Below are 13632 nucleotides of genomic sequence, written 5' to 3' on the forward strand. Positions count from 1 at the left end.
TTCTTGCCTCCTTAGAGGCCTCCTCTCTCAGGCAGAATCAAGAACTCACTTAGATACTTGCACACACATTTTTATAACAGCACAAATCGCAATTGCAAAAATGTGGAACCAACCCAAATGCCCATCAATCAACGAGTGGATAAAGAAACTATGGTATATATATGAAGGAATACTACTCAGCCATAAAAAAGGAATTAATTAATGGCATTTGCAGCAACCTGGATGGGATTGGAGACTTTTATTCGAAGTGAAGTAACTCAGGAATGGAAAACCAAACATCGTATGTTCTCATTCATAAGTGGCAGCTAAACTATGAGGAGACAAAGGCATGAGAATGACACGATAGACTTTGGGGACTCACGGGGAAAGGGTGGGAAGGGGGTGAGGGATAAAAGATTACAAACATTGCTTGGTGTATTTGTATAGTGTATACTGCTTGGATGATGAGTGCACCAAAATCTCACAAATTACCACTAAAGAATTTACGCGTGTAACCAAATACCACCTGTTCCCCAGAAACCTATCGAAATTAAATTTTTTTTTTTAAAGAACTCAGAAGCATATCCTGTCTTCCCTGTGAACTGGCCCCACCACCTTCTCCATGCCATCTGTCACCATGCCCCTCCACACAGCTTGGCCACGTCAGCCTGCCTGTTCTTCATTCACTCACACCTTAGACCTTTGTGTATTCCCATTGCCAAGGCTGGGAATGTCCTTTCCTGCCTCCTACATATCAAAAAAACGACTATTTGAAGAGTGCTATTCTTTCCTCCTCAGCTCTCTGGGGATAATGTGTCGTCTCCCTTTTGATGAAATCGCTGGTGGTGGAGTCTGCTAGCACATTCTTCGGAACTAAAAAGTCCTCCAGTCATTTCTTTTAACCACACGATAATTCGTATTTTAGTAATTAATATATCCAGCCCAAGACAATGTTTAAGGAAAAAAAGCCACTCAACTTTATTCAAGGTAAAATGTTTTGTCCCCTCTTTCACCCCAGCTATGCCTATTGTCAAAGTTATAGTGTGTGTGGATGTGTGTATATGTGTATATGTGTGTATGTGCATGTGTGTGTGTATATGTAGGTATGTATGCCTAGGTATGTATGTGTAGGTGTGTATGTGTATTTATGTGTATGTGTTTATGTGTAGGTGTGTGTGTGTCTATGTGTATGCATGCAGGCATGTGTATACTATGTGTGTGCATGCATGTGCATGTGTGCGTGTGTATGTGTGCATGCATGTGTACATGTGTATGTGTGTATACGTGGCATGTGCATATGTGTGCATGTTCGTGTGTGTGTGTATAGTGTGTGAGTATGTACGTGCATGTCTGCATTGGATCAGATGGGGAGTCGGGAGCAAGTGGGAAGCTTCTTTTCTGTTTCCCATCTTGTGTTTTCCTTCCTCCTGCCCTACCAACAGCTTATTAGTTGAGATTTCTGACCTTCCAGGTCAGAAGGGGGTGGGGGAATGGGGATAGGTGAGGGCTAGGAGAGGTCTAGCAGAACTGGTATTTACATAAACCTGAGTTGACTGCTTCTGGCCACAGCAAGTTAGTAGACGCAAAACTGACTCCATTTGTTGGAGTACATTTGTGGGCTCTTTGGGGTCTGCACTGGGAATATTTGACAAAGTTTCTTATAGTACATGTCATTTCTGTTTTCTGCTGCTGTTCTTAGGAATCCAGGTCTAGCGTTCCACCCCAGGCTGGGGTCCTCATTCTTCCCCAGGCAGATTTCAGGGACAGTACTTGAGTGTTTCTACAAATGTCCACTCTCTCCCATGGCCCATACCTGATCCATTAGAAACAGTTGTGCATCTTTGCCGCAGATGTGGGTGGACATGTCTACCTCTTCTGGCTCATAGTGACAGCATCTCCTGTTTAGAAACAGGCACCATTATAGGGAGGCTGAAAGTTCCTGAGGACAGTCCATTGTGCTAGCCAAACTCCGGGATGCAAGGGGAGCACCCTGAATGGTGCCTGTAATTCTTACTAGACTTGGGTGAAGAGAAAATATCCCACCAACAAGGGACCTAACCAGCCCTTCTCAAAGACAATTTCTCCAGCTTTTCCAACTTTAACTCTTTAGATTTTGGGTAGGTCAAGGTGGGCTACGGGCCACAAAATCATTCCATTACTTCCTTTGTAAGTCCTGTAGAGTTGGTCAAAGGGAAAGCCTGTGTTTGCTATTTTGGAGCACCTGCTGAAATTGACCCTGCATTGATGTCTGTCTACACTGTCATTCAAGATTGTGCTCAAGTGTCTCCTTCTTAGAGGGCAGTGAGACTTCTATCCTCCTCAAGGACGAATGATGATAGTGAGGTAGGAGGCGGGACTCAAATCAGGAGGTAGGACCTGACTCTGGAGGTGGGGCTTGGAAACTGGACCAAACTGAGGACTAGCTAAAACAGGGACAGGGTGCAAGCACCTTTTCATAAGACACAACCACCAGTGTGCCATGACAATTTACCCTTGCATGGCAATAATTGAAAGTTACTGTCCCTTTCCAGGGCAACAACCTGATGACCTGAGGTTGCCACCTCTTCTAGAAATGTCTCCATAATCCACCCCTGAGTTTGCGTATAACTAAAAGTGAGTATAAAAAGGATTGCAGGCCAGGTGCGGTGGCTTCTGCCTGTAATCCCAGCACTTTGGGAGGTGGAAGCGGGTGGATCACATGAGGTCAGGAGTTTGAGACCAGCCTGGCCAACATGGCGAAACCCCATCTCTACTAAAAATGCAAAAATTAGCTAGGCATGGTGGCAGGTGCCTGTAATTTCAGCTACTTGAGAGGCTGAGGCAGGAGAATTGGTTGAACCCGGGAGACGGAGGTTGCAGTGAGCAGAGATCGCGCCATTGCACTCCAGCCTGGGTGACAGAGTGAGACTCTGTCTCACACACACACACACACACACACACACACACACACAAATGTATATATATGACTGCAAAACTGCCTCTGAGCTGCTAACCCCTCACACTGCCTAAGGGGTAGCCCTGATCTGCAAGAACAGCGAAGGAGCTGTGACCCTGCTACCTCAATAAAGCTTCTACCACTGGCTTACTCTTAAATTTTTCCTGAGTGAAGCCAAGAACTCTCCTGGGCTAAGCCCCAATTTGGAGCTTGCTTGCCCTGCATCAGTGGCAGAAACCACGTTACTTTTTCCTAAAAATGCCTGGGAACTGAAGAGGGGTGCCTTTGACCAGCAGAGCTTCAGCCTGTCTTTTAAAAATTATTTGCCAGGCCCGGCGCAGTGGCTCACGCCTGTAATCCCAGCACTTTAGGAGGCTGAGGTGGGCGGATCACGAGGTCAGAAGTTCAAAATCAGGATGACCAACGTGGTGAAACCCTGTCTCTACTAAAAATAAAAAAATTAGCCAGGTGTGGTAGCAGTCGCCTGTAATCCCAACTACTCAGGAGGCTGAGGCAGGAGAATCTCTTGAACCCGTGAGGTAGAGGTTGCAGTGAGCCAAGATCATGCCATTGCACTCGAGCCTGGGTGACAGAGCGAGACTCCATCTTAAAAAAAAAAAACAAAAACATATATATGATATATATAATATATATATATATAATATATAATATATATTATGTATATAATATATAATATATAAAAATATATAATATACATAATATATTATATATAAAATATATATAATATATTATGTATATATTATGTATATTATATATAAAAAATATATAAATATATTATGTATATTTTATATATATATATTTGCCAATATCTAGAAAGATGCACATGTGTAAAGAATACCCACCCAGGAATGATCTGTTCCCAAATCTGTGTCCTTCCGGCTTCACTCTGCCTTCTGAGCACTAGCTGTCTCTGAAGGAACAGGTCCGTCACCCCGGAATATTAGAGCAAGATGGGAGATTTGTTTGGGATCTGAGTCTTATCTTGGTGCAGAGAGAGCCAGAAAAAAGTGACCCAGTTAGTCATTCAAGAAATATTTACACACCAAATATGCCAGGCCCTTGGCTAAGTACTGGGGATTTAATGATTAAAGGAAAATAAAAGGAAATAGTTCCTACCTTCATGGAAGGTGGGAACCCAAATAATGGAAAGGTATTATCATTTGTAATATTTTTCCAGACCGGAGCTAGTTGGTGACCTAGAAGCCAAATCCAGGTCATTGATGTGCATTTTTGTGCATTATTTTAGAATATTCTAAAATAAGCTGCATTGGTTGATGACATTTAATAATTGAGAGATTTTACATAACAAAATCTGTTTTTCTGGCTTCTCCTGAAAATCAGCAGATCTGACAGCCCTGGATTCTGATTTTCTCAGAGCAACAACCTGCTGGAGTTGATTACCAGCTACCTTTGAGAGGAAGCATTCCCGTGCCAGTTTGCCACAGTCCCCACCACTCCCTTTTGTACGTTCCTCAGCCTGCTTCACTCATTTAGATTACCAACCTGCCCCTGTAGAGGTTTGATTTTTGGATCTGGCTCTGATCTAGTAATTTTCAAGTTTTTTTTTTTTTTTTTTCAAGAAAATGCCTTTACAAAAAAAGAAAAAGCAAAATTTTATGCAAACCCGAATACATAAAATACTTGAAAGCAGAGCTGCTTTCGTTGAAGGGAAAGAGAGCAGGGAACCTCATCTTCCCTCATGTCCACTGAGGGGAGTCTTGGGGCTCTGAAGTATATATTAATAGTTTGGAATCCCTTGCCCCTTGTTCATACTCTGACCCTGTAGCCATTTGCTGCAACAGTCTATAACCATGAGTAGCAACTAAGTAGACCTTCAGGTTTGCCATGCTCCCTTTGCTACCTGGAGCCCTGTCTAGCTCACACCACCCTCTTTGCTCTGTTGAGCTTAACAACCTGTGTGCCTGGGTCTGAGTGGCCCTGAGGCTGATGTGGTCAATGCAGGACTTGCCAGGAGGCATTTTCACAGGGGGCTTCACTGCTCTTTGTACCTCCTTTAGCATTTCAGCAAACTATTGGATTTCACTGTGACTTCAGCTCCTGATGAGTTTAAACAAATGAGGTGAGTACGAATCAAATCGTCACCTATAATGAAAACAATTCAAGAGGAGGGCCCTTGGTCTTTATGTATATACAACAGTCCCCAATTTCTTGTTTCCTAAATATTTGCAACTCTCTCTGCCAAAGGGTGAGCCCACAAATGAAGAATGTGAGCTTGGAGGGTAAGAAAATAGTCTTCTTTTGCATTTAAGAGGTTTTGAGACTAGGCCAACATGAGGCCCTGCCTTAGGTTTGGGCTTGGACAATTCTGCCTCTGTCTTCCTAAAGTCCTATTTTAGAAGTAAAGATTGCTCTTTTTCTTGGTCTGTTCCATACGTGTGTCTTGTCAGCAGGTCAGAGGCCAGGTCAGGAGTCTGCATGTCCTCACTTTCCCCCCAATTTGTCTTAGAGACTGGGGGAATTCAAAATTTGATGACCACTTTGGAAAACAGTTTGGTAGTTTCTTGTAAAGGTAAACATTTTCCTACCTTATGAATAGATTTTTACTCAAGTGAAAAGTAAACATGCCCACTCAAGGGGCTGTACCTCAGTGTTCACAGCAGCTTTTCACATAACTGCCAAAACCTACAATAATATGGGTGTTTATCAGAATGTGAATGGATAAGCAATTGTGGTATATCCATACCACGGAATCCCACTCAGCAGTAAAAATGAACAAGCCTTGAAACATGCGAAAACATGGATGGATGTCAAAGGCATTATGCTAAGGAAAGAAGCCAGATACAAAAGACTAAGTCTTGTGTGATTTACTTCATGTGACATTCTTAAAAAACAAGCAAAGCTGTGGTGACAGCAAGCAAGCAGATAATTAGCCGTCTGGAGTTCAGGCTGGGGGAAGAGGATTGACTATAAAAGGATGGGAGGGAATGTTTTGGGATAAAGTTTTGTGATTTTAGCTTTTTTAATTTAATTTAATTTTATTTTATTTTTTGAGGCGGAGTCTCGCTCTGTAGCCCAGGCTGGAGTGCAGTGGCCGGATCTCAGCTCACTGCAAGCTCCGCCTCCCGGGTTCACGCCATTTTCCTGCCTCAGCCTGCCTTGTAGCTGGGACTATAGGCACTCGCCACCTTGCCCGGCTAGTTTTTTTGTATTTTTAGTAGAGACCGGGTTTCACCGTGTTAGCCAGGATGGTCTCGATCTCCTGATCTCGTGATCCGCCCGTCTCGGCCTCCCAAAGTGCTGGGATTACAGGCTTGAGCCACAGCGCCCGGCTGATTTTAGCTTTTGTATTTAGGTCTGTGGTTTATTATGAGTTAAATTTTGCATATAATGTGGATTAAAGTAGGTTTTTTTTCGTTTGTTTTGTTTTGCGTTTTTGTATGTGGATATCTGTTGTTCCAACACATTTGTGAAAATGTTCTCACTTTCCCATCAAATTCTTCTTGCATCCCTCAAAAATCAACTGGTCATATATATGTCTGTGGATTGTAATTATTTTTTAAATGATAGATTTTACTTTAAATTTGCAATGAAAGAATCTGCCTTTCCCTCTAGCTGTAGACCGTGCCTTTGACATCACTGCTTCCTCATAGTAATAACTGGTGTCATAATAGCTAACATTTACCGAGGACCTACCACCTACCTAGCACTGCTCCAAAACTTTTACATCTATTAACTATCATAATGCTCACAACTAGCCTGTGAAATACGTTCTATTATTTCCATTTTACAGAGGAAAGAACTGAAGCTCTGTAACGTGAAGTAATTTGTGCAAGTTCCAAAGCTAAAATCACAAAGCTGGGATTTGATCCAGGCAGTCCAACTCTCACGGCCCGGTTAAATTCAGTACTGCAACTGCCTCTCCATCTCTCCCTAGCTCCTGGCATACAGTAAGTGCTCAACAAGTGTTAATGGAGTCAGTAAATATAATAATAATTTATCACAGCAAATTGTGATTATTTACCTGTTTCTCATTGCAGCTTGATGATGGGCTCTTTTGTTACAGAAGGAAATGTACCCTTGACTAATTTGAAAACATTTAGTGAGGCTTAGTAATGTGTTAAACAGTGTGCCAGACGGGAGGAATACAAGGATTAAAACACAGACAAATGATTAAATGAATGAACAAACACGTTGGCTTAACCTGGTAGATTCTGTTCCCAAAAAGGTTGACTTAACTTACAAAACTATCCCTAGGATTTAGATTTGGAGTGGGAACCCCATTGCTTGCTGTAGCTCCAACTTTCTGATCTTCAGTTGGATCATCCATGGCGTGGGGCTAATAAAACCTGCCCTGCATACCTCTTAGGGTTATTGTGAAGTCAAAATAATACTGCCCATAAAAGAATTCAGTAAGCTGTACAGAGCTAAGCAGATGTCAGAGGCTGTTACCTTGACTTTAAACTTGTTCCAGGTGGTGCGAGGCCAAATATGTGATCTACTCATGTGTATGTATTGCAGCCTCTGTCTCAGGGCAGCAGAGCGGATGCAGAGAGCAAATCTACAAATGGTGCACAAGGAACCAGAAGGTAGGAGTTGACTCTGGCCTGGAAAATGTTCAACGGATTCTGTGTTGCTCATGGGGGGCACTGACAGTTTATTCTCACATCCTGGCTTGTAGCCTGAATAGAATCTCCACAGATTGGAGTGCTGGGTGTAAGCCTGTGTTAGGTGCCTGTGTGCCTGGTCTTGCATGGCAGGGCGGCACAGAGAAAAGCCCTGATGCAGGAGAACGACAGAGAAGACTGGACAGAGGCCTGAAAGTCCTTTGGATGTTGAGGATGAGCGTTAACCTTGTCAGTATCAGGAAACTGGGGACTTCTCTCTCGATAAGAAAGAACGGAAAAAGAAAATCTCCCTTGGCCGGGCGCGGTGGCTCACGCCTGTAATCCCAGCACTTTGGGAGGCCGAGGCGGGCGGATCACAAGGTCAGGAGATCGAGACCACGGTGAAACCACGTCTCTACTAAAAATACAAAAAATTAGCCGGGCGCGGTGGCGGGCGCCTGTAGTCCCAGCTACTCAGGAGGCTGAGGCAGGAGAATGGCGTAAACCCAGGAGGCGGAGCTTGCAGTGAGCCGAGATCGCGCCACTGCACTCCAGCCTGGGCGACAGAGCGAGACTCCGTCTCAAAAAACAAAACAAAAACAAAAACAAAAACAAAAAAAAAAGAAAATCTCCCTTTTTATTCAATTCAATTCAATAAATGTTTATTGAACACCTACTGTATGCCTGGCATTGTATTAAGTACTGTGGAGTCCCTAAAGATGAACAAGATCCTAACCTTATCCTCTAGGAGCAGGTGTGCCCTCAATAAACCGAGGTACGAAAGGACATAGCTTGTAAAGAAGTCAACCCACTGAAGGTTGCCCTCTGAGCCTCATGGGCTCTCTTGGTTTTGGCTGCATCTGGATTTCCACATAAAGCTCATCTCCTTCCTTGGCCTCCACTTGAAAATTAAACACTCTAAGCAGGTATTGCTGAGTGTCACTGAGTATGTCTGATACTTTGCTGGAGCTGTGGGATGTGATGGTGGAGGGGGTAACACTCTGAGCTCTTAGGGTTTACCTAAAACATGCCAGTTCTACAGGTTTCTCCCTAATCACCCCTCCCAGCCCCAGCCGTGAGGCTGAACCTCTTCCAGCCTCCACCTAGGCCTCTCCCCGACTCCCGCCATTTTCCTTTGGCAGATTCATTTTCTCCCATAGAAACCTGGGGTTCCAAACAGGACTGGGAGGTTCTTTCTCCTTCTGTAGACCCCTCGTCAATACCAAGTGTCTTTTTTTACCGAGAAACTCATTCTCTGCAAAGGAATGCTAAGAGAAGCGCTTGGAAAATATACACAGACATAGGATTTACCAGTTGCTATCGTTGTGTGCCCTCAACTTCACATGTTGAAACCTAAACCCCAATGTGATGGTATTAGGAGGTGTGGCCTTTGGGAGGTATTAGGTCATGAGAGCAGAGCCCTCATGGATGGGGTTAGTGCTTTTATAAAAGGGACCCCAGAGAACTCCCTTGCCTCTTCTGTCATGTGAGGACTCAGTAGGAAACCATCACCCGTGAATCAGGAAACAGGCCCTCACCAGACAATAAATCTGCCAGCAACTTGAGGTTGGACTTCCCAGCCTCCAGAACTGTAAGAAATTTCTATTGTTTATCAGCCACCCAATTTATGCTATTTGGTGATAGCAGCTTGAATGGACTAAGACATTAATTAGTCACTAGTTTTTTTTTTGATTGAGGTAAAATATACATAACATAAAATTCAACATTTTACCCATTTTAATGTGTGCAATTCAGTGGCTTTTAGTACATTCACAATGTTGTGCCTCATTGTCAAATTCCAGAACATTTTCCTCACCCCCAAAAGAAACCCTGTACCTATTAGGCATTTACTTCTCATTTACCGCTACCCCAGTGATCAGTAATTATTTGTGTTGACAAAACTCGTTCCATTTACATGGCTATATGATTTAATTTTCTCACTTGAGACATCAGAAACATCCCTTTCAGTTTAAAAGTCGATTGTTTTTTTCTTGTCTGCAGTGCGATTTTGTAACTTGCCTATACCACAACTAGTGGACATTTTCTTTGATGATCTGTTGTTTCCATCTGAGCCCCTTCAATGATCCTTGTTTGCATGTTCTCAGGTTCTGCTACTTAGTTATTTTATTTTATTTTATTTTATTTTATTTTATTTTTTTAATCACTCTGTTGCCCAGGCTGGAGTACAGTGATGTGATCATAGCTCACTGCAGCCTCAAACTCCTGGGCTCAATCTATCATCATCCCACCTCAGCCTCCCGAGTAGCTAGGACTACAGGTGTGCACCACCACATCTGGCTAATTTAAAAAAATTGTTTGCAAAGATGAGGCCTCCCTTTGCTGTCTGGGCTGGTCTTGAATTCCTGACCTCAAGTGATCCTCCTGCCTTGGCCTCCCAAAATGCTGGTATTACAGGCATGAGCCACATGCCTGGCTTGCTACTATTAGTTGTTGTTGTTGTTATTTTTCTTTGAGATAGGGTCTTGTTCTGTTGCCCAGGCTGGAGAGCAGTAGTATAATCATGGCTCGCTGTAGTCTTGACCTCCCTGGGCTCAAGTGACCTCCCACCTCAGCCTCCTAAGTAGCTGGGATTACAGGCGTGTATCACCATGCCTTGCTAATTTTTGTATTTTTTGTAGAGATGGAATTTTGTCATGTTTCCCCAGCTGGTCTTTAACTCTTGGCCTCAAGGGATCCTCCTGCCTCAGCCTCCCAAAGTGCTGGGATTACAGGCAGGAGCCACCGCAGTTAGCCCTATACTACCAGTTTTTAAAAGCTGAGTCCCCAAATGAAACTGCTTTGTCAAGGGCATAAGTATTTTTAAATGTAATAGATATTAGAATATTACTTTCCTTAAAGGTTTGTATAGTATTTTTTTTTTTTTTTTTGGTATCAATGTCATTTTATTCTCTGTTCAGAAAGGCCTTGCACATGACTCTAGTGTCACACATCCTTCAGTGTCTGCCTTTGTATGGTATCTTCATTTTCACATATTCGAGGAGGTCTGGGCCCCTAATGCACTTGGAGCCAGGATGAACAAGAAGGGTTTGCCCCCAGGGACCTGTTCCCAATGCTCTGGGCTTTTCTCTATACTCTCCTGGGGCAGATGAGGTTGGCAATGACTGTCTGTTGATTTTCTAATTTTTAGCAAGTTTAACTGTGGTGGTCCTTTCTGTTCTTCTGTAACAGTGACACAGTAGGCTGGCTGGCAGAGGTGTGTTGTTTTTTTTTTTTTTTCTTTTTCAGACGGAGTCTCGCTCTGTTGCCAGGCTGGAGTGCAGTGGCGCGATCTCGGCTCACTGCAACCTCTGCCTCCTGCGTTCAAGCGATTCTGTTGCCTCAGCCTCCTGAGTAGCTGGGATTACAGGAGCGCCCCACCACGCCCAGCTAATTTTTTTTTTTTTTAGTAGAGATGGGGTTTCACCATGCTGGTCAGGATGATCTTGATCGCTTGACTGTGTGATCCGCCCACCTTGGCCTCCCATTTTTAAAATTTTTTTTTATTTTTAGTAAGCATTTTCTTTTAGAGCAGCTTTAGATTTACAGAAAAATTGCGACGATAGTGCAGGGAGTCCCCATATCCCCCACATCCAGTTCCCCCATTATGAACATCTTACACTGGTGTGGTACATGTGTTACAATGAATGAACTGCTATTGATACATTACTATTAGGCAAGGTCCATCCTCTACTCAGATTTCCTCAGCTTTTATCTATTGTCCCTTTTCTGTTTCCGGTTCCCATCCAGGATACCATATTAGATTGAATTGCCTTGTCCCCTTAGGTTCCTCTTGGCTGTGACAATTTGTCAGATTTTCCTTGCTTCAAATGACTGGCATACAGCACTTTAAAAGATGAGATTTCGGCCGGGCATGGTGGCTTATGCTTGTAATCCCAGCACTTTGGGAGGCCGAGGCGGGCAGATCACCTGAGGTTGGGAGTTCAAGACCAGCCTGACCAATATGGAGAAACCCTGTCTCTACTAAAAATACAAAATTAGCCGGGCGTGGTGGCGCATGCCTGTAATCCCAGCTACTTGGGAGGCTGAGGCAGGAGAATCACTTGAATCCAGGAAGCGGAGGTTGCGGTGAGCCAAGATTGTGCCATTGCACTCTAGCCTGGGCAACAAGAGTGAAACTCCGTCTCAAAAAAAAAAAAAAAGGAGAGAACATTTCTTCTCTATCATTATAGGCATTATATAAAGACCAGCAATAGGTGAATTCTGCCTGGGATGGTGTGAGAAGACTTCTCGGAAAATGCATGATTTGACCCGGGCCTTAAAGGGTGGCTCTGTAGGCAGAGACGCTGCAGAAAGCTTCTGGGCAGAAGCGATTGTGGGAGTGAAACCACAGCCATGGGAACATGTTGATGCGCTCTGGGAGTGGGAATTAGTGCAGCAGGGCTAGGGCGTGTGGGGGTCCTGAGCAATGCATTTAGTGCAGTAAGTGGGCCGGTCGGGATTGCAGACATGGCTAGTTTAAGAAGAGCTCTCACCTGCTTTCCCTATTTCTTTCTTTTCTTTTCTTTTTCTTTTTTTCAGACGGAGTTTCGCTCTTGTTGCCCAGGCTGGAGTGCAGTGGCATGATCTCTGCTCACTGCAGTCTTTGCCTCCCGGGTTCAAGCGATTCTTCTGCCTCAGCCTCCTGAGTAGCTGGGATTACAGGCGCGCACCACCGCGCACAGCTAATTTTTTATTTTTAGTAGAGACGGGGTTTCACCATGTTGGCCAGGCTGGTCTTGAACTCCTGACCTCAAGTGATCTGCCTGCCTCAGCCTCACAAAGTGCTGGGCTTACAAGCATGAGCCACCGCACTCGACCTTCCCTACTTCTTTCTTACCTCTTTTTCTAGCATGACAAAAGAAATAGCTTATCAGAGAAAGAAGAGACCCTGCCCCACACGGCCTGAGCGTGGTGTCTGTTGGAGGGACTTGACACACAGATGTACTCTGATCTTATTGCAGATGTCTGTAGCCTTTGTGGGGTTAATAAGGGACACCATTTCTAAACTATTTTAGAGATTACTTTACAAAGTCATAAAAATGCACAATTCTACCAGCATTATATTACGGTTGCTAAAAATATCACACGACCATTGGTTAGTTCACAGCAATAGATATCCCACAGACTAATTTAATCATTGGCAGGAGGCCACGCAGTCTCCAGACGGGATCGGAATCAAACTGGGGGCTGCTAAATTTAGAAATATAAATTTGGGTTTGTTTAGAATGATTTGAAAACTGAAAGAACACATAAGCCAGGATGCAAGCATGGTTGTCTGCGCCGAAGGCAGAGTCCTTGTGGCTTTCCTTGATCACCTTACACTTGGGTCTGTCCTGCAGGCCCAACCCTGCTTTCGGCTTTTCATTGGAAATATTAGGTCAGGCAACCATGTCTGAAAGTCAGAGCAGACCTTTGATGTCGTCTGGGCTGGACCTACATTCTTCTTCTGGATATGATGGCATTTTCATTGGCTTACTGTGAGGCCTCTATGACAGATTGATTTTAGAGATGACTGGAACAATTCTCCTATTCCTCTCTTTGACGTTGTGTCAGTGCTACCTACTTTTCCCACCCAGATGTAAGAATGAGTGTCTGCAGAGTCGCCTTGAGATTTCATCCGGGGCCAGGAGGCTAACGAGTCCCGCAGGGAATGACTGAAAGGGAAAGGGGGATAAAGAAAAATTGTGCCCTACATGCTCCTCTTGTTCAATGTTTATTGTGAAGAGGAATTTTTTTTTTTTTTTTTTTTTTGAGACGGAGTCTCATTCTGTCACCCAGGCTGGAGTGCAGTGGCGCGATCTCGGCTCACTGCAAGCTGCGCCTCCCGGGTTCACGCTCTTCTCCTGCCTCAGCCTCCTGAGTAGCTGGGACTACAGGCGCCCGCCGCCACGCCCGGCCATTTTTTTGGTATTTTTTAGTAGAGACGGAGTTTCACTGTGTTAGCCAGGATGGTCTCGGTCTCCTGACCTCGTGATCTGCTCACCTTGGCTTCCCAAAGTGCTGGGGTTACAGGCGTGAGACACCGCACCTGGCAGTGAAGAGGACCTCAAGACACAGATGTCCTTAGCCACAGGAACTCTGGGTAGGTGGGGATTCAAGTGGGTAACGGCCAGGTATGGAAAGGGGAGAGAG

General features: G+C 44.2%; 1 long non-coding RNA gene across 8 annotated transcripts in view; it reads left to right on the plus strand.

Annotated features, from left to right (window-relative positions):
• The first annotated feature begins 382 nt into the window (after window positions 1-382).
• LOC105473546 (uncharacterized) overlaps window positions 383-13632 on the plus strand; it is a 64464-nt gene continuing 51214 nt past the window's right edge. For 2 of the 8 annotated variants that reach the window (XR_011615390.1, XR_011615392.1), the window contains exons 1-3: window positions 998-2592; window positions 6687-6843; window positions 7415-7482. This is a non-coding gene — a long non-coding RNA (uncharacterized lncRNA). The other 6 variants (XR_011615388.1, XR_982307.3, XR_011615389.1 and 3 more) reach the window with 6 other exon arrangements.

Source organism: Macaca nemestrina, chromosome 17 (genome assembly GCF_043159975.1).
Source record: "Macaca nemestrina isolate mMacNem1 chromosome 17, mMacNem.hap1, whole genome shotgun sequence".
Lineage (NCBI taxonomy): Eukaryota > Metazoa > Chordata > Mammalia > Primates > Cercopithecidae > Macaca > Macaca nemestrina.